Raw genomic sequence first — 21,027 nt, forward strand, 5'->3', positions numbered from 1 at the left:
GTCCAGCACTGCACCATCCCTTGTAGGATCATGTACATGTTGATATAAAAAGCTCTTCTGAATACATTTCAAGAAATTTGCCTCCTCTAACTCCTTTATACTATGATTATCTCAATTAAATATTGGGATAGTTGAAATCCCCTAATATAACTAGCCTGTTATTACTTTTACACACGTTAGTGAATTGACAAAATATCTGCTCCTCAATTGCCTGCTGACTATTTGGGCGTCGATAATACACTCCTAACAGTGTGACTGCCCCCTTTTTTTATTCTTAAACTTTACCCACAAAGCTTCATTTGACAATCCTTCCAAGGTATCATCCCTCCTTACTGCAATAACTCACTCCCTAAATAATAAAGCAACACCACCTCCACTTTTGTACCCTCTCCTGTCCTGCCTGAATATCCTACACTTCAGAATATTGAATTGCCAGGGTTGTCCCTCCTTCAACCACATCACTGTGCTGGCAACAACATCACAATTCCACTTGTCGATCCACATCTTTAACTAGTATGTCTGACCTCTAATATACCTGCATTAGAGTAGAGGCCGTCCAGCCTCGCCTTACTCCCTGGAGACACATTATGACAAAACTCCCTCTGCCTTGGTTCCTCTTCTAAGTTATGCTGTGTCTAATGCACTGTGACCCCTGCTGAACGAATTTAAAATCTTCCTAGCATGCAGCGCCGGCAAACCCTCCACAATAATGTTAGTCCCATTCTGGTTAAGGTGAACACTGTACTGCCAGTAGAGGTCCCAGCTTCCCCAGATATGATCCCAGTGATCCAGGTATCTAAAACCCTCCGCCCTGCACCAACTGTTGAGGCATGCATCATCTGTTCTATTTCCTATTTCTGTGTTCACTAGCACGTGACATCAGGAATCATCCTGAGATTATAACCTTCAGGGTCCTGCTTAATCTACTGCCTAGCACCCTGAGCTCTTGTTGCAAGATCTCATCCTTTGGTCTACCTATATCATTGGTACCGATGTATACCACAGCCTCTGTCTTATTACCCTTGCCCTTCATGATGCCCTGAAGTCACTCAGTGACATACCTGATCCTGACACCAAGCTGGCAACACACCATCCTGGAGTCATCTGCAGCTGCAGAAACATCCATCTGTTACCCTAACTAATGAATCCCCTATTGCTAATTACTCTTTATTTCCTCTTCCACCCTTCCTGTACAGTCAGGCTGCTTGTGGTGCCAGAAGCCTGGCTCTGACTGCACATCTTTGAGGTACCAACACCCCCAACAATTTCCAAAGCTGCAATCCAATTAATGAGCGGGACCCCAGTGGACTCCTGCACTACCTGCCTGCATCTCTTTGACTGCATGAATTCTCATTTCCATTCTCATTTTCCCCTCCAGTCCCTTCAGCCTGTGATGTGACCACCTCTCTAGATGTGCTATCCACACAAGTTTCAGCCTCGCAGATGTACCACTGCATCTCCAGCCACTGCATCTCCAGCCACTGCTCAAGCTCTGAAAGCCAGAGCTCAAATTTGTGCAGTTGGGAGCACTTCCTGCACACACGGTCATCCTGGACACCAGTAGGGTCCATGGCTCCCCATGTGTGACAGGAGACGTGTTCCCTGGCCTGCCATAATTTAATCCTCTTTAGTGTTATTAGTTAAATTTATCCCTAAATAATTTTACCCTTCTAAATAACTGCTATTTTGAATAAGTTCCTAAAGATAGTGCCTTTAGCAGCCAATCAGCTCACTGCTTTCGTGCGACATCAGTCCAATTTTTTTTCCCCAGTTCAGGATGAGGGACTTTGTGCTCAGTGCAGATTTATCCTCACCGCTCCGTGCCCCTCTTCTACCTGCTTCCTAGTAAGAAGGCCCAAACACTCAGTTGCAGATCAATATTTGCTGCTCTGTGCCGCTCCTTCCACAGGCTTAAAAACAGATCACCTGGCTCAGCTTTAGGATTATACATGTACGTATGATTATTTATATAAATGATTGGCAAAGTCTCAGATTATTTATTTGTATGATTGTCTATGTCGATATAACTATTTAATGGTAAAAGGTAATGTCACCATAGTCGAGGAGGACCATAGGACTCTCCTCTCATTTGAGAGAGGCAACTGGTGATGGTTTAACCAGAGGGTCAGCACACCTTAGGCGAGGTTAATGGTAACTTTAGTTGGTGTGGGAAGTGAACCTGCACTGCTGGCATCACTCCATGTTACAAACCAGCCATCCAAGCTTACTGATCTCCTATTTAGTTGTTGATCTTTTTTAATCAATCTGTTCAGAGATGTTATTATACACCTGATGAGGGGAGGTGATGGCCTAGTGTATTATCACTGGACTGTTAATCCAGAGACTCAGATAACGTTCTGGGACCTGGGTTCGAATCCTGCCACAGCTGATGGTGGAATTTGAATTTAATAAAATATTTGGAATTAAGAATCTAATGATGACCATGAATCCATTGTCAATTGTCAGGAAAAACCCATCTGGTTCACTCATGCCCTCCTTACCTGGTCTGGTCTACATGTGACTCCAGACCCACAAAAATGTGGTTGACTCTGAACTGCCCCCTGGGCAATTAGGGATGAGCAATAAATGCTGCCTAGCCAGCGATACCCTCATCCCGTTAATGAATAAAACAAACCTCTGGAGCAGGTAGGAATTGAATCTGGGTCTCCTGGTTCAGAGTTGGAGATAGCACATCAAAATGTTTATTTAGTTGTATTTTTGGCTATGTTTACATGGTTATTTGGTTGTATAGTTGTCCATGTTTATACGATTATTTTGCTGTATGGTTGCCTATGTTTGTATGATTATTTAATTGTATAGTTGCCTATATTTATATGATTATTTAGTTGTGTAATTTCTTATATTTATATGATTGTGTAAATTTAAAATTCATTCGATCAATATTTCGTAATTCTGCGGCCGTGCGCTTGCTGCGTCTGCGCAGTTGCCTAGACGTGCCTGCGCACCGACCCGAAAACAACAGTCAGGGCCTGGAGCTGAGGGTGAGTATATCGGAGCAGGAAAACTGGGCCAAAGGGGTTTGAAATAGAAGTGATGAGCGGATTAAAGAGGGAAATCAAAATCCACAATGTTTCACCAACTGTGTGCAGATTGCCGAAATGGTTGTTGATCGGTAGATTGGGCAGAAGAAATGACCTTGAGCCTCGGTGCCATGGCGCTGCAGGGCCCGGATGCCGTACGGTTGGACAGCCGTTGACAGGCCGGATGTTCCTGGGGTGGGTGTCTGATGTTGGCCAGGAGATGGAGGTAGTGGTCCCCGATGTTAGCGAGTGAATCTGACGTACCCTAAGTATTTTTTGACCGAAAGGAAATTAAACTGAAGGTTTATCGAGCGCCTTCTCCAGGAAGTCATAGAGTCATACATCACAGATACCGGACCTTCGGCTCACCATGTTTATGCCAACATGTGGAGGTGCCGGTGTTGGACTGGGGTGGACAAGGTCAGAAATCACACGACATCAGGTTATAGTCCAACAGGTTTATTTGAAAACTCAAGCTTTTGGAGCCTCAATCCTTCTTCAGGTGTTAAGTGAGAGAGATAGTATTAGACACAGAATTTGTAAGTAAAAGATCGAAGACCATCGATGAGGATGTACTAAACAAACGTAAGATGCTGTTAAATCTAATCAGTTAGAAGGTTTTAATTGATTAATATGTATATGTAAATCCTGAATTCCTTTCAAATCACAGTCCTGAGAGAACCTCAACTCGGATCTTGGGTTCATGTCGCACTACAGGTAAACCAAACCACAATATACATTCTCTCACACGCATACGTACACACACACATTCCCATTCACACAAACAGTCTCTCTCTCCCACACACACACACTCTCTCTCATACATGCACACGTGCACTCTGTCTCCTCCCCCACTCCACACGCGCACGCACACACACGAATCTGTGGGGTGTACTTGTATTTGCAGATACATTTTGTTTTGTTCAAAAAGCACACGATTTGATTGACTGTTTATAATGTGGCATTTTATAAATTCCTACTTTAGGAATAAAACCAGTCTGACTCCAAACTAAAACACAAACAGACTCTAAACAAGATCTCACATCTAACATGCATTGTCTGACCTAAAATGTCACCTCTTCTTTATGCTGATAAAACCTTTTAGTTCTCTCGGGACTATGACTTGAAAGGAAATTTGGGTATTTACATACACATATTAATCAATTAAAACATTCAAACTGATTAAAGATTTAACAGCATCTTAGGTTTGTTTAGTACATCCTCATCAATGGTGTGAACCTTTGATCTTTTACTTATAACTTCTGTGCCTGATCTACCTCTCTCACTAATGCCTGAAGAACGAGACTGCAAAAACTTGTGTTTTCAAATAAACCTGTTGGACTATAACCTGGTGTCATGTGATTTCTGATCCTGTTTAAGCCGACTAACAAACACCAAATACACTAATCCCATTTACCAGCACTTGGTCCATAGCCTACTGTACCTGGCATTTTAAGTGCTCATCCAGATGCTTCTTAAATGTTGTGAGAGTACCTGCCTCCACCACCCTCTCAGGCAACATGTTCCATATTTCCACCATCCTCTGGGTGAAATTTTTTTTCTCAGATCTCCTCTAAACCACTTACTCATCGTAAACTTCCATTTGAAGTCTCGTTCAAAAGATTACATCTCTGATAATGCAGCAGTTCAGAGCTGCTCTATGTAGATGTAGGGAATTGCAGAGACACAGCAGGTACCCAGGGATGTTTGCTACATATTAATAAAACTCTGCCTGATACTTAAGCGGAAATTGAACAAGATTTTGTACTAGGAAAAGTTATGGTGAGAAGTTGGTGATTAGGAGAAGAAAGCGAGATGTAAGAGCACAGCAGTGGGGATTAACTTTGTGCCTGCAAGCTGAATGATAGCAACTGTGACACAGGAGACCATTCGGATGATAGGAATAAAAAGGAATGTGGAGCTAGCAACTAACAGAGTAGTTAGGGAGATAACTACTGTTCTGTCCAAATATGACTTTTTTGTGGTTGCAGATGTGTTGTCTACCCGCTGTTAGTAAGTTTCCTTTCTCTCTTAGAAGAAACATTCAGGGCATTCAACTCAGCAAAAGAGATTAGTTTGTGAAACTTCCACACCAGGAGAGTTTGGTAGATAGCTGTAGGATATGAGAATGCAGAACAGTACAGTACTGACATAGACCATTTCGCCCACCATGTCTGCGCTGACCATGATGCCATTCTAAACTAATCCCATCTGCCTGCACATGGTCCATAGTCCTCTATTTCCTGCCTGTTCATGTGATTCAAAATGCGTCTTAAACATTGCTATCATATCTTCTTCTACCACATTCCCTGATAGTGCGCTCCACCCACCTACCACCCTCGGTGTAAAACAACTTGCTTTGCACATCTCCTTTTAAGCTTTCTCCTTCTCACCTTAAACCAATGCCTTTTAGTATTTGACATTTCAACCCTGGGAAAAAGACCGCCACTATTCATGCCTCTCATAAGTTTATATACTGCTATCAGGTCACCTCTCAGCCTCTGATGCTGAAGCGAAATCAACGCAACCTCTCCTTATAGTTAATACACTTCAATCCAAGCAATATTCTGGCAAATCTCTTTTGTACCCTCTACAAAGCCTCCACATCGTTCCTGTAGTGTAGAGACCAGAAGTGCACACAATACTCCAAACGTGGCCTAATTTGCCACACTTGCCTTCATCAGTCAGAATATTGAGTACAGGAATTGGGACGTCATGATACAGCTGTACAAGACATTGGTAAGGCGACATTTGGAGTACTGTGTACAATTCTGATCATCGTGTAAAAGGAAGGATGTTATTAAACTGGAAAGGGTGTGAAATAACTGCACAGAGGCCAGGTTCTGACACCAGGTCACCCTTTATTTACTGGTGCGCAGTACACTGGCTGTGGCCAGCCAGCTTGGACACTATCCTCAATTAAGCAGATTCTAATCTCTTAGCTTTTGTTTTGTTTTTACCCTTACTCTAATGCAATACCGCACTAGTTCTTATGTTCCCCAGCATCCATGTTGTGTGTGCGCGTGTGTAGGTGCAGGATACAGTGAGAAACACCAGTTGTGTAAATAACTCTATTAATATTCCACCACCAGGAATCTCTTGGCTATTCCGGCGCTTCCTTGAATTAAGTCGTCTCTTTTGCTTAGAGGAGGCATTTGGCCAGCATTGGCATTCCACCTGCCATTTCGCCCAGGTCGGGAAATATCAGGCTTAACCTGGTGCAGAGTCTTCTCCCCATCAGCAACTCTGCTGGAGCTATCTCTGTTGTTGCATCTGTGGTGGTCCTATAATCGAACAGGAACTAGGACAGTTTGCTCTCAATTTACACTATAGGCTGCTTCTTTAAGCCTGCCTTCAACGTTTGGACTGCTCTTTCTGCTACACCATTGGATGATGGGGGGTATGGAGCTGTCCTTATGTGTCGAATGTCATTGGACTTTAGGAAATATTCAAATCCCTGCTGGTAAATGACGTCCCATTGCCCGTGACCAGTACTTCCGGGAGTCCGTGTGTCGCAAACAATGCTCGTAGCTTCTTGATCAGCATCCCTAAGTTTGCTCAACGAACTTTATGCACGTCCAACCACTTTGAATGGCCTTCCACAATGACCAGAAACATTAAGCCCATGAAAAGACTGGCATAGTCGACATGTAGCCAAGTCAAAGGTTTACCTGGCCATTCCTACAAATGTGGGGATGCTGCTGGTGGCAATTTTTTGTCCGCATTTTGTAATGACAAGGCCATCTGCAGTGCCTATTAGAAGTCCAGTTAGACCTTGATTAGTAGGTACTTCTACATGGTTTCAGCATTAATCCCACACACCAAACGGTCTCTTAGCATTTCATTCGGGGTTTACCCAAAATCACATGTCTCTGCGAGTTGTCGTAACCTTGTCATAAATTCCAATACAGATCCCCCTGGTTCTCTAACAGCCGAATAAAACTGATAGCGTCTCAGGATTTGAAGAGGTTTGGGGTCGTAATATTCCTTAAATGAATTGTCAACTCTTGAAAGGTTTTAGTGTCTGGTGCTTCTGGGAAAGTTAAACCCCTTCTAATATAAAATGCTGTGGGTCCACATGCAGTCAGAAGGATCATTGTTATTTTTCATTTGCCCCAATGTCATTTGCCTGGAAAAAGTATCGCATGCTCTCGAAATACTGGGCCCAGTCTTTGACAGCAGGATTAAATGAGTCAAGCTTGCTGAATAGAGACATGATGCCAGAAATGCTTATCCGAACTCCAGTATGACAGTTGCAAGTGAGTGTGCCTCGGGCGTGTCCTGTTTCTCCCGTCACCACTGACGTAGCTGCATAGAGGCTGGGTCCCGTTACCAAGTCATCCTTTATTTACTAGTGCACAGGAGTCAATCCTCAACTGAGGAGATTCTAAGCTCGTGGTTATATTTTTTGTTAATTTTTTTTTGTTCAGCAGCAGTGCTAAATTTCCCCCAGCATCCTTGTTGTGCGTGTGCAGGTGTGAGACACAGTAAAAACCACCAGTTGCGCAAATAACTTTATTAGACACCCATGTGACTAAAGAATCAGTAGCAAGCAGAGCCTATGTGAACAAAAAGGTGAAGGGGAGGGTAGGGAACAAATCAAAATGGAATTAGAGGGGGAGATAAAGCACTCCACACCCCGCGGTGCCCACCTGTCCCGAAAGGTATTGAGAGTATTGATGGACACTGCATGCTCCTTCTCCAGGGACATCCGGGCATGAACATAGCCACGGAAAAGGGGCAGGCTGTCAGCTGTAACGACCCCCTCCATGGCCCACTGCCTGGTCCTATTAAAGGCCAGCTTGGCCAGGCCCAGGAGCAGACCAATAAGGAGATCCTCCGACCTGCCCACTCTCCTCTGCACCAGGTGCCCAAAGATTGAGAACGTGGGGAAAAGTGTAATAAAAAACACAAAAGGAGGTCTTTAAGATAACCAGAAAAGGAGTGCAAGTGCCCAGACCCAATATATACATGGTCCAAGCTCGTGGTTATATTTTTATTTGTGCAGGTATGAGATTAAAGAACACCAGGTGTACTAATAACTTTATTAACATACCACTACCAGGAAAAACACCCATGTGACCAAAGAATCAGCATCAAGCAGACCCCCTATGGGCAACGCCTATATGAAAGAAAAAGTGAGGGCAGGGGGGTAGGGATCAAATCAAAATAGAGTTTGTGGGAGAAATAAAACATTCCATACCCTGCAGTGCTCACCTTCCCCGAAAGGCAAGAACACCGGTGCACACCGCATGCTCCTTCTCCAAGGACACCCGGATGTGGACGTAGCTACAGAACAGTGGCAGGCTGTTGACCATAATGACCCCCTCCATGGCCTGCTGCCTGGACCTTTTAATGCCAGCTTGGCCAGGCCCAGGAGCAGACCTACGAGGAGATCCTCTGACCTGCCCGCTCCCCTCTGCACCGGCTGCCCAAAGATCAGGAGCGTAGGACCAAAAATAAAAAAAAGTCTTCAATGTAACTAAAAAGGGAGTGCAAGCACCCACACCCAATATATACATGGTCCAAGCTCGTGGTTTTTTTTTTCAAAAGTTTGACTCGAGCAGAGGTAGCTGCTCTGCTACTTAGAAAACCCTGAGCCAAAATCAAGTCACCTACGAGTGATTTAGCACCAGGCTCCCCACAAACATGCTGTGCATTTAACAAAGAGAGGTGGCACCCATATGGCTGTGCTCCTGCCCTGAATTGAGCGGCACTACGCACCAACCGGAGTCGGTTATCCCAGGCCAACCAGTGATCTGCAGCACGAGAGTAACGTTACGTTTAGGTGGCATTCTGACTTAGAGGCGTTCAGTCATAATCCCACTGATGGTAGCTTCGCACCATTGGCTCCTCAGCCAAACACCTACACCAAAAGCTCAGAGTAATACTGGTCAGCCAAAGCTTTCTTGATTGGCCTGGGTTAACGACCCCGATCAAGAAACTTGTAGTTAACAAGGTCAACCTGGTCCCAATCACTACAGAGTGCAAAAATGATTTACAAGGATGTTATCGAAACTGGAAGGTTTGAGTCATAAGGAAAGGCTGGGTAGGCTGGGATTCTTTTCTCTGGAACATAGGAGGTTGAGGGGTGACCTTATAGAGGTTTATAAAATAATGAGGGGCGTAGATAAGGTGAATAGCCAAGGTCTTCTCCCCAGGGAACGGGAAGCCAAAACTAAAGGGCATAGGTTCAAGGTTGAGAGGGGAAAAATTTAAAAAGGGCCTGAGGAGCAAGTTTTTTCACACAGAGGGTGGTGTATATATGGAACGAGCTGCCAGAGGAAGGTGTAGAGGTGTGTACAATTACAATATTTGAAAGATATTTGGACAGGTAGTAAATGTTTGGAGGTATATTGGCCAAATGCAGGTAAATGGAGCTAGTTCAATTGAGGAAACCAGGTCAGCGTGAACGAGTTGGACCGAAGGGTCTATTTCCCTGCTGGATGACTCTAAAGTTTTATTCAGCTCCAAAAGGGTACACTGAAATCAATCATATGATCATTATTAAATAAACGTTCTTGAAATATTTAGCTATTAATTAAATCTAGTTTATTGCTTATCATAAAATCTGATAATTACCTTGCAGGTTCTAAGGTGTTGCTTAAGCGAGCTATTCCAAGCATACTTGTAGTCAAAAAAATCGCCATCTTTTTGACATATTCTAATCTGTTATATTTCTTAATTCTACCCTACATGTATATTTCTCATTGATTTCATCCTTAATTGCTAACCCTTCACCTGCACCATTGTTCTTAACTTTCTGGAAATCTTATAACTCCGTATATTTTAGACTTATTCTTGATCACTTTGTAGCTGTGTCTCAGTAACAGCTACAATGTCATACCAATTAAGTTGAATTTACGATTGCAATTCATTGTTTGTTTTCATATACTGCATGTTTGTATAAAGACACTGAATCATACATACCAGAAAGTCACAGTCTTGATTCATGGTCAGAGCTAAATTAATCTCCAACAGTAGAAAAGTGGTGCACTGGTCTACTCGATGAATGGAAGCTGCACATGCTCTGGCTAATATTGAGTTTGGTTGTAATGCGCTTGTTGGTGAGTTGGCTTGTCTGAATTCACCACACTTGTATATTTAAAAATGGATACTCTGTGAAGTACCTAGGTTGTCATTATCTGTGGAATCGTATCCAGAACAAGCGACTGTCTTCAAGAGAAAGGGGGAATGCATTTTCAGTCTGTAATTGTTTACTTTAGAAAGAGGATTTGGTGATTATTGTGTAATAAGTGCCCTAATTTTGGAAATGTGAGCGAATTGTTTGTTATCACTGATTGAGATAAACTTGTTTCATTCCCTCTCCCAGTTACCTCAAGATAGTCACATTGATTTCATGTGGTGTGCTTATTTTAGAATTTTCAGCACCAAAACATGCCATTCAGCTCATTGTGGTTATCTGAGAGAGCTATCCAATTCGTTCCACTCTGCTGCCGCAATAACCATGCATTCTAATTACACAAAAATAAGGAAACTGTAAGCAGCATAGCAAAGCACAAAATTGAAAATTGATTTTGAAAGCTTAAGTGAATAGAGAAAAACAATGGCAAATGGATTTCGATGTAGTCAAATGTGAGCTCTTTGGCCTTGAAAAGGATGGAACAGGCTACTTTCTAAGTGGGGAAAATCTAGAAACAATGGAAATACTTTGGTTTCAGATACTTGGATCGTTCAAATGTGATGAGTGTACAGAATGTAATGAAAAAGACAATAGAATGTTGGCCTTTGTATCCTCATCCTCTAGAAGTCACATTATAGGTATAAAAATCAGAGTTAAACTATACTGAGCAGTTCTCACCTTCTCGTCTTGGTTGGATAGCAAATAATTGTCTTGAAGGGACTACAGTGAGGATTTACCACAATGATACTTGGACGCATTAGGTGGCGAGATTACACAAACTAGGGTTGTCCTGAAATTTACTAGGCTTCAGGGTAATTTGCTCAAAGTTTTCAAGGTAATTGAAGGAACTAATAGAGTAGGTAAAGAGAAATTATTTTCGTTGGTTGGAGAGTCTAGAACTAGAGAACGTCTTAAAATTAGAACCAGTGATTTCAATATTGCAATAAATCAAAGAGCTGTGGATGCTGGAAATCTGAAACAAAAACAGAAATTGCTGGAGAAACTAAGCAGGTCTGACAGCAGTTGCGGAGAGGAAGTAGAGCGAACATTTCATGTTCAGGAACCCTTCAGAACTGGATGGTAACTGAAGTGGTGTATATGCTGAAGACAGGGAGTGGGGGCATTGAAAGGTGTCATCCTGGTGGAGGTGGCAAAAATTTCAGCTTATGATATTTTGGACCTGGATGCTGGTGGGGTGGAAAGTGAGGACAAGAGGGCCATTGTCGGCGTTGGGGGAGGAAAGAGAGGGAGTGAGAGCAGAACTCCGGGTAAAGGGCCGGATGCAGCTAAGGGCAATGTTATCTATGGAGTTGGGTAGTCTTTGGTTGAGGAAGAAAGTAGACATTTCTGAGGCCCTCTGTGGAAGGTGGCCTCATCAGTGTAGATGCAACAGGGACAGAGAAACTAGGAAAACAGAATGGAGTCCTTACAGGAAGCAGGATATGAGGATGTATAGTCCAGATAACTATGGAAGTCTGTGGGTTTGGAATGGATATCAATAGCTAGCCTATCCCCAGAAATGGAAGCAGATGCTGAGGAAAGGAAGGGAAGAGTCAGAGATGGTCCAGCTGAAGGTGAAAGCAGGATAGAAATTCAAAGCAAAATTGATTAAATTTGTTCAATTCTGGGTGAGAGAGGGAAGCAGCACAAATGATGTCATCGACAAAGAATTGTGGGGAGGGACCTGAGTAGGATTGGAACAAGGAATGTTCCATGAACACTACAAAGAGGCATGTATAACTGGGGCCCATGCAGGTACAAAGCCATACCTGTGATCTGAAGAAAGTGAGAGGGGAAAAATGAGTTGTTCAAAATGAGGACGATCTCAGCCAGGCAGAGGAGTGTGGTGGTAAATGGGTACAGTTCAGGCCTCTTTTCCAGGGAGACGGCAGAGAGCAATATTGCAGATACGAAACTGCATCGAACACAAAGAGTAGTAGAATTTGATATTTTCCTAATTAACCTGTTCAGAGGTATTATGACACACTTCTGGAGCTTTTGGGTCTTGAACCCAGCCTTCTGGCTCAGAGGTAGGGATACTCCCACTGTAACACAAGAGCTCAATAGTAGAATTTGAAGCTCCCCTCTTTAATTGGCAGTTGATCCAAGGTCAGTTGTTAATTTTGAATCTACTATTTATTGACAGATTTTTGTGAACCAAAGCTATTAAGGAATATTGAACAATGGCGGGTATATGTAACAAAAACAAAGTTGCTGGAAAAGCTCAGAGGTCTGGCAGCATCTGTGAAGGAAAAAACAGAGTTAACGTTTCAGGTCCGGTGACCCTTCCTCAGAACGGGTGGGTATATGGCGGGTATATGGATTTGGGTCACAGATCAGTCATGATATCTTTGCAACAAGGTGCAGGGCTGGATGAACACAGCAGGCCAAGCAGCATCATAGGAGCAAAAAGGCTGACGTTTCGGGCCTAGACCCTTCATCAGAAAAGGGGGAGGGGAAGGGGGTTCTGAAATAGATAGGGAGAGAGTGGGAGGTGGATAGAAGATGGATAGAGGAGAGGATAGGTGGAGAGGAAACAAACAGGTCGAAGAGGCAGGGATGGAGCCAGTAAAGGTGAGTGTAGGTGGGGAGTTAGGGAGGGGATAGATCAGTCCAGGGAGGACGGACAGGTCAAGGGTGCGGGATGAGGTTAGTCGGTAGGAGATGGGGATGCGGCTTGAGGTGGGAGGAGGGGATAGGTGGGAGGAAGAACAGGTTAGGGAGGCGGGGACGAGCTGGACTGGTTTTGGGGTGCGGTAGGGGGAGGGGAGATTTTGAAGCTTGTGAAATCCACATTGATACCATTGGGCTGCAGGGTTCCCAAGCGGAATATGAGTTGCTGTTCCTGCAACCTTCGGGTGGCATCGTTGTGGCACTGCAGGAGGCCCAGGATGGACATGTTGTCTGAGGAATGGGAGGGGGAGTTGAAATGGTTCGCAACTGGAAGGTGCAGTTGTTTATTGCGAACCGAGCGTAGGTGTTCTGCAAAGTGGTCCCCGAGCCTCCACTTGGTTTCCCCGATGTAGAGGAAGCACTCGAACAGTTCATCCACTTCACCAACACCTTCCATCCCAACCTTAAGTTTACCTGGACCATCTCTAATACCTCTCTCCCCTTCCTGGACCTCTCTGTCTCCATCTCGGGCAACCACCTAGAAACCGATATTCATTTCAAGCCCACCGACTCCCACAGCTACCTGGAATACTCCTCCTCCCACCCACCTTCCTGCAAAAATGCTATCCCCTATTCCCAATTCCTTCGCCTCCGCCGCATCTGCTCCCAGGATGGGGCATTCCACTCCTGTACATCTCAGTTGTCCTTGTTTTTCAAGGACCGTAACTTCCCCCCCTCAGTGGTCGAGAACGCCCTCAACCGTGTCTCCCACATCTCCCACAACTCATCCCTCACACCCCGTCCACGCAATAAGAACCAAAAAAGAATCCCCCTCATCCTCACGTACCACTCCACCAACCTCCAGATCCAACGCATCATCCACCGACACTTCCGCCATCTGCAATCCGACCGCACCACCAAAGACGTCTTTCCCTCCCCACCCCTATCTGCTTTCCGGAGGGCCCACTCTCTCCGTGACTCCCTTGTCCGCTCCACACTCCCCTCCAGCCCCACCACACCCGGCACTTTTCCCTGCAACCGCAGGAAGTGCTACACCTGCCCCCATACCTCCTCCCTCACCCCCATCCCAGGCCCCAAGAAGACTTTCCACATCAAGCAGATGTTCACCTGCACATCTGCCAATGTGGTACACTGCATCCGCTGTACCCGGTGTGGCTTCCTCTACATTGGGGAAACCAAGCGGAGGCTCGGGGACCGCTTTGCAGAACACCTACGCTCGGTTCACAATAAACAACTGCACCTCCCAGTCGCGAACCATTTCAACTCCCCCTCCCATTCCTCAGACGACATGTCCATCCTGGGCCTCCTGCAGTGCCACAACGATGCCACCCGAAGGTTGCAGGAACAGCAACTCATATTCCGCTTGGGAACCCTGCAGCCCAATGGTATCAATGTGGATTTCACAAGCTTCAAAATCTCCCCTCCCCCTACCGCATCCCAAAACCAGTCCAGCTCATCCCCGCCTCCCTAACCTGTTCTTCCTCCCACCTATCCCCTCCTCCCACCTCAAGCTGCACCCCCATCTCCTACTGACTAACCTCATCCCGCACCCTTGACCTGTCCGTCCTCCCTGGACTGACCTATCCCCTCCCTAACTCCCCACCTACACTCACCTTTACTGGCTCCATCCCCGCCTCTTCAACCTGTTTGTTTCCTCTCCACCTATCCTCTCCTCTATCCATCTTCTATCCACCTCCCACTCTCTCCCTATTTATTTCAGAACCCCCTTCCCCTCCCCCTTGGTCTAGGCCCGAAACGTCAGCCTTTTTGCTCCTATGATGCTGCTTGGCCTGCTGTGTTCATCCAGCCCTGCACCTTGTTGTCTCGGATTCTCCAGCATCTGCAGTTCCTACTATCTATGATATCTTTTGCATATCTGTACCAGCTCAAGGGGCGAAATGACCTACTTCTGTTCCTACGTTTCTAATTCTAAGGGTAGCGTACCTCTCTCAGGAATCACTAATATTTTTCTGAATGGGTCACTAAACTTAAATGAAAGTAATATGTGAAAACTAACAGGGAATGCACCTCATCAATGCTTATTGTATCCCAGTAGTGACAAAATTCAGAGTTGATTCAGCCAGTGTCTAATATTTCTTGTGATGTGTTAGTAAATAATTTTTCAGGAGCTTTGCCTCTGAATCAGCGGCTTCTTTCATCCATCACCATTTGCAGAGAATCCATATTTGTAAGGAGTCCTCAGCCTGTAGCAGAAAGATTTATTGAAACTTTTTTCTGTAAATTTTATGCAGATGATGTCTTAAATGCGGCTTGCAGAAATAATGGCCGCAGAAACTGAGCCTGCATTTTTGACGACTCCTAACCAGAAGACATCTCCAACGCCCATAGTTGAAGGCGGAGCCACTGTAGAAGAGAATTGTGGCCACTGGCTGGGTTTTTGGTATGGCTGGTGGGTGTGTTGGTGGGCTGGATTCTTCATTATTTCTGTTCCTATCAGTTTCATCTTCAGTTTTCTGGGTCGAAAACTGTGCTGTTTAATCTTAAAAGTGTCCAGAAATGTATGCCCGTGCCCAGTAAAATTGAAGTTCAGTTCTTCAATAATTAAGGATTTAGAGAAACAGAAAAACAAAGAAGAAGCAAACAATGCAGAAGGCCTTTTAGGAGAGATCAAAAAATGGAAGAACCTGATGCCAGGGATTATCCTAGGAGCAGTTATTGGAATCTTCCAGATAACAAATTGCATGATGTCTCAATATCAAGTTGGAGGAGCCATTTTTGGAGTAATATTTGGATTTCTGTTAATGATTATTAATGCTTATATTTTAAAATTGTGATCTGACACCAAGTTAGAATCAAACATTCAACAAAGAAGAACATTGTGGATATTCAATACTGATACTTTAAGTCTTTAAAGGAGTGGGAATGAATTATTTCTGAATGTAAACAACTATAACCTTTATAATCTACAAAAGGTTTACACTGTTATACTCTACTTGCCAGCTGCAACATACGAGGTTTTTGGTAAAATTAAGGAACATTTCTTTTGCTGCTTGCAGATTTTCAAAACTTTTGAGGTTTTCACCATAGTGCATCATTTTTATATCGAGACCAAATAATTTGTTTTGATTTACTGAGTGTGACTAACTGTTTCTGATCTTGTAGAGAAAAATGACCATCACAGTTATATCATATGTAATCACATTGAGGCATTTTTTTTTTAAGAATTTTATAGTTTCTGATGTAATAAAAAGCACTACTGTGTTTTCAAAGGGTATGCGCTCCAATAAACATACCTGGATCTTTCTGCAAACCTTAGCTTTTGTGGAGGTTATTGTGGATTAATTATTTCAATATATGAATAACAAGAATTTTAATATATTAAATATTCTGCATGCTTTACTTGAAAAGTACTTTCAATTATGTACAAAAAGCAGTTGAACCACTGTATGGCACTGTCTCAAGAACTAAAGTTATGTGCAGTGCTCATTTTTCTCACTTATGAACCAGGAATTATGTTAAACAGTGAACTTCAAAAAAAGTGCCAGAAATATACTAAAGATTGTTGAAGCATTACATGCCCTGATAATATTGTGATAACTTTGTTTGATCAATCTGGTAAACATGTTTGCCTTAGTGGATGAAGTTTACTTATTTTTTTGCTTATACATCAGGATAATTAAAGTATATATTATTCTCTAATTAAAATAAAATATAGCAGCATGTATGGACAGAGAAACGGCGAGATGTCCTTTCAAAAGAATAACTTACTCTGTATTGCCTACAATTAACCTTCAGTGCGAATGACAGCATTTTGTGTTACTATTTTGTAAAAGCCTCTCTTCAGTTCCATTGAAAGGATATAAAAACATTTGAATGAAATGTATTAATGCACCTTAGCCTTTTTAAATATTGCTGCAGAACTGTTTTCTATGCAAGGAATTCCAAAAAGTGCTTCCTGATACCATTGGGGTTAAAACTTCACAATGTTTTGTTGCCATGTCAAAACTGTTTAACATAAATTAAGAATTTAACAGGTTCAACTTTGCAACAGGACAAGTGTCACTTGTCTGACAGACTTCCAAGCATCTTAGATATGTTTTTCAACCGACAATACTAAATTATAGTTTTGTAAACAAAATCAATGGGAGAATAGCATTTCTGCGTACAAGTCGGTTGATTTATATTACCACAGAATTTGTCTTGTCCTTTCTCCACCTCCCATGAAAACCAAAAAATCTTAGCAAAGACATGTAAGAGTGATTTTGTTATCCACTCTTAAAATGTCTGATCTGTCACTGCCAGTTGGTGTTCTTTGTACCTGCACACATTAACTCAAAGAATATGCTTTCTCAACAGACCATGTCCTAAGAAAGCCAAAAAAAGTTAATTGATTCTTTTGCCAGTCAACACCATCACTTACTTAACTGATCAGACCTATTTCAAAATAGAAAAGATAATTTCTTATTGTATTGTAGTGGTAGGTTCTGTGTATATTTCAAAGTGTTATAATCATAGTGGAGACCATTAATTTTTGCAAAGAAATCCAAATTTCAAGTTTTAAACTAAAATAGTCACACCATTAAGTTTTAAGCAAAATTACTCTACAAGAGAGTGGATTTATAAATCTTTAGAGAGGCAAAAATTGGTTAGGGATCGTTAAGTATGGTTTTGTGCAAGGAAAATCATGTCTCACAAACTGAATTAATTGTTTTTTGAGGATGTTAACCAAAAACATTGAGGGGAAAGCAACAGATGTTGTTTACTTGGACATACAAACCACACATGAACCAGTCTCTGTGTAAAAGGTTGCCCCTCATGTCCTCTTTAAAACTTTCTCCTCTCACCTTAAAAATGTGCCCCCTATTTTTGAAATCCCCTACCCAAGGGAAAAGACCATTGCTATTCATCTTATCTATGCCCCTCATTATTTTATAAACCTCTATAAGGTCACCCTTCAACTCTCTCTGTCACCCTTCAACTCTCTAAGCACCTGTAAAAGAAGTCTCAGCCTATTTTTATAATTCATTCCCAGCAACATCCTGGTAAATCTCTTCTGAATCCTCTACAATTACATAATAATATAACAGGGCAATCAAAACTGGACATAATACTCCAGAACAGGCCTCACCAATGTCCTGTACAACTTCAACATGACTTCCCAACTCCTGTACACAAAGGACTGGGTAATGAAGGCAAGTGTACTAAATGACTTTTTAACCACCCTGTCTATACGTGATGCAAACTTCATAGAATTATGTCCCAGAACCCCTAGGTCCCTCTGTTCTACAACACTACCCAAGGCCCCCGTTTGTTGAATCAAAATGCAGTACCTTGCATTTATCCAAATTGAACTCAATCTGCCATTTTTCAGCCCATTGACCCATTTGATCAAGATTTGTAACCTTAGAAAACCTTTTTCACTGTGTGTCACCAATTTTAGTGCCATCCGCAAACTTACTAACCATGCTTTCTATATTCCCATCCAAAACAATTATATAAATGGCAAACAAAAGACGACCCAAAATTAATCCCTGTGGAATGCCACTGCTTAAAGGCCTCCAATCTGAAAAGCAATATTTTACCACCAATCTGTGTCTCCTGATGTTAAGCCAATTATGTATCCAATTGGCAAGCTCACCCTGAATCCCATATAACCTAACTTTACTAATTAGTCTACCATGCGGAACCTTGTCAAAGGCTTTAGTAAAGTCCACGTAAATAATGTCTATCACCCTGTCCTCATCAATCTTTTTGGTTTCTTTCTGCACCTCACCAGAGAAATCCACCCTGTCACTGACATTAAGTGGGCAAAAAGAGCTCACAGAATTAGTTAGAATCATCTAGAAAAGCAGGCAAAAGGAGCACGGGAGACAGGAACATCTTCATAAGTGGAGACAGCTTGACCTCACCTCCATACTAGAGCAGGCTGAGTTTATATATGAGGGGTCCTTTCAGTTGTCAGACCCTCCTGGTGCCTTAGAATGAACACAAATAGTTTGCTGCATTAGTGGAAAATGCCTTAGTTTTTGTAACTAAAGAAACCCTGAGAAATGTCAAAATTTCAATGTTTTGTTTGTTATCTCTGCAAAGACTATAAGGATATGATTTTAAAATTTTATATGTACTTGCAGATTTTTATGAATAAAGTATATTTTCAAAGTAAAAAGGAGCAGGCTAAGTTTGATCAACCTGTTCAGAGATGTAGTTATACACCAAGTGTGACTTGAACCCAGGGCTGCTGGTTTATTGGTAGGGATTTTACCACTGTGCCACAAGAGCCCTCAGACTGTTTGTCAGGTCAGTACTTTATAATAGTCAGCTATTTGTGACTGAATAATGACAACAGAGCCTTCGATCTTCATGGTGTGCATATTTCGTATTTAATTTTGATTGCCTTAACTGCTCTCAACAATCTCATTACTCCTCTTTGTGTTGCGATCTTTGTGTTGCGATTTCAGGAGGATATAGGAGTAATTGGATTAAATTATTATTATTACTTAAGTAAACAGGTACATCATTGTAATTTATTTTGGCAAAAATTGAGTTCAGAACATCCTGATTATTTGAGAAATTATTTGATAATTATACTGTATTGTATGAAATAAATTCTACAACTAAAAATGCAATTCTTTTTTTAAAAAGGTGGAAAATGGTACTTGAGATTTTATTTGGTTAATTTAGTGTTTATTTAGTGATGCTCAGGAACAGAGGCAAATGATCTGAGCAGAAGAACCCAAAACACCACTGAAAAAGAGACAGTCCAGGCACTTCAGAATCTTTCAAATACAGCAACCCAAACATTAAAGGAGTAGGTACAATAAAAGCCTCAAGTGAAGCATATTGGTTTAGAACATAGAATAGTACAGCACAGTACAGGCCCTTTGGCCCACGATGTTGTGCCGAACTTTTACCCTAATCCTAAGGTCTATCTAACCTCCACCCCTACCTAATACTATCATCCATATGCCTATCTAATAGCCGCTTAAACGCCCCTAATGAGGCAGACTCCACTACCCTCCCTGGCAATGCATTCCATGCCCTGACCACTTTCTCAGTAAAGAACCTACCTCTGATGTCTCCCCTATATCTACCTCCACTCACTTTAAAACTATGCCACCTCGTAATAGACCTCCACCCTAGGAAAAAATCTATGGCTGTCTACTCTATCTATACGTCCAATCATTTTGTATACCTCTATCAAGTCACCTCTCATCCTTCATCGTTCTAAAGAGAAAAGCCCTAGCTCTCTCAACCTTTCCTCGTAAGACCTTCCCTCCATTCCAGGCAACATCCTGGTAAATCTCCTCTGCACCTTTTCCAACGCTTCCACATCTTTCCTGTAATGAGGCGACCAGAACTGGACACAATACTCCAGATGTGGCCAAATCAGGCTTTTGTATAGCAGGAGATTTAAGAAAGCAGGAATTAATTGACCTTTTCCTGCAGATTTATAAGTATAGAAATGCCATATTTGTTGGTCAGGAAGTAAAACCTGCTTGTCTTCGCTCCTCCATTCATTTTAGTGTGCCTTTCCCTGTGACTCCACACATGTCCTATTTTGGGATGGTCATAGCACTTTCCAAGCAGCATTCTGGATGTTCCACCTTGGTAGAAGTAGATAAATTCTCTTTATTGCTTCTGACTCCTCCATTAAGGCACTCCTTAAAATTGATCCCTTTGACCCAGCTTTTGGTCTCCTACCATTATGTATCAGTGGGTTGAGTTAGCTCAGACAGCTGGATGATTTGATTGTGATGCACATTAAAGCCAATAATGCAGGTTCACTCCCCGTTCTTCAGTTCACTATCCATAGTAACTAAATACAACATTCATGTTAGTTCATGCCTGCCTTCTCACCTCATTCCATGCTTGGGGAGTGCCTCCCCTCTTGCTAAAAAATAACCAATTGTCTCTCTCTTCCTCTCCTAATGGAAAGACATGCTTATAGCCCTTTGAAAACTATAGTTCCATATTACATACAAAATATCTTGTCTTTTAAAGGTGCCAAATAAATGCATGTTGTATAACAAGTATCTTGGCAATGAGTGATAGTGTATTAGTAAGAGAAGGATGGCAACTTTTGACAAGTTATTTTCTGAAGTTTAAAATAACTTTGTGTGCTCAATGTGAGACTGCACGCATCACTGATTTTCTTTTCTCTACTATTGGCAGCTTTGCCTTCAATAACCTGGACCCTGAATTCTGAAATTAATTCTTAAAAACTTTTAGACCTCATTTAGTTCCTAC

At 42.4% G+C, this 21,027-nt stretch overlaps 1 long non-coding RNA gene across 1 annotated transcript; it reads left to right on the forward strand.

Annotated features, from left to right (window-relative positions):
- Positions 1 to 2,906: 2,906 nt before the first annotated feature.
- LOC109919847 lies at positions 2,907 to 16,095 on the forward strand. Its single transcript, XR_007263973.1, has 2 exons — positions 2,907 to 3,002; positions 15,072 to 16,095. It is a non-coding gene; the product is annotated as an uncharacterized LOC109919847 (long non-coding RNA).
- The last annotated feature ends 4,932 nt before the right edge of the window (positions 16,096 to 21,027 follow it).

This window comes from Rhincodon typus, chromosome 17, assembly GCF_021869965.1.
Source record: "Rhincodon typus isolate 14 chromosome 17, sRhiTyp1.1, whole genome shotgun sequence".
Lineage (NCBI taxonomy): Eukaryota > Metazoa > Chordata > Chondrichthyes > Orectolobiformes > Rhincodontidae > Rhincodon > Rhincodon typus.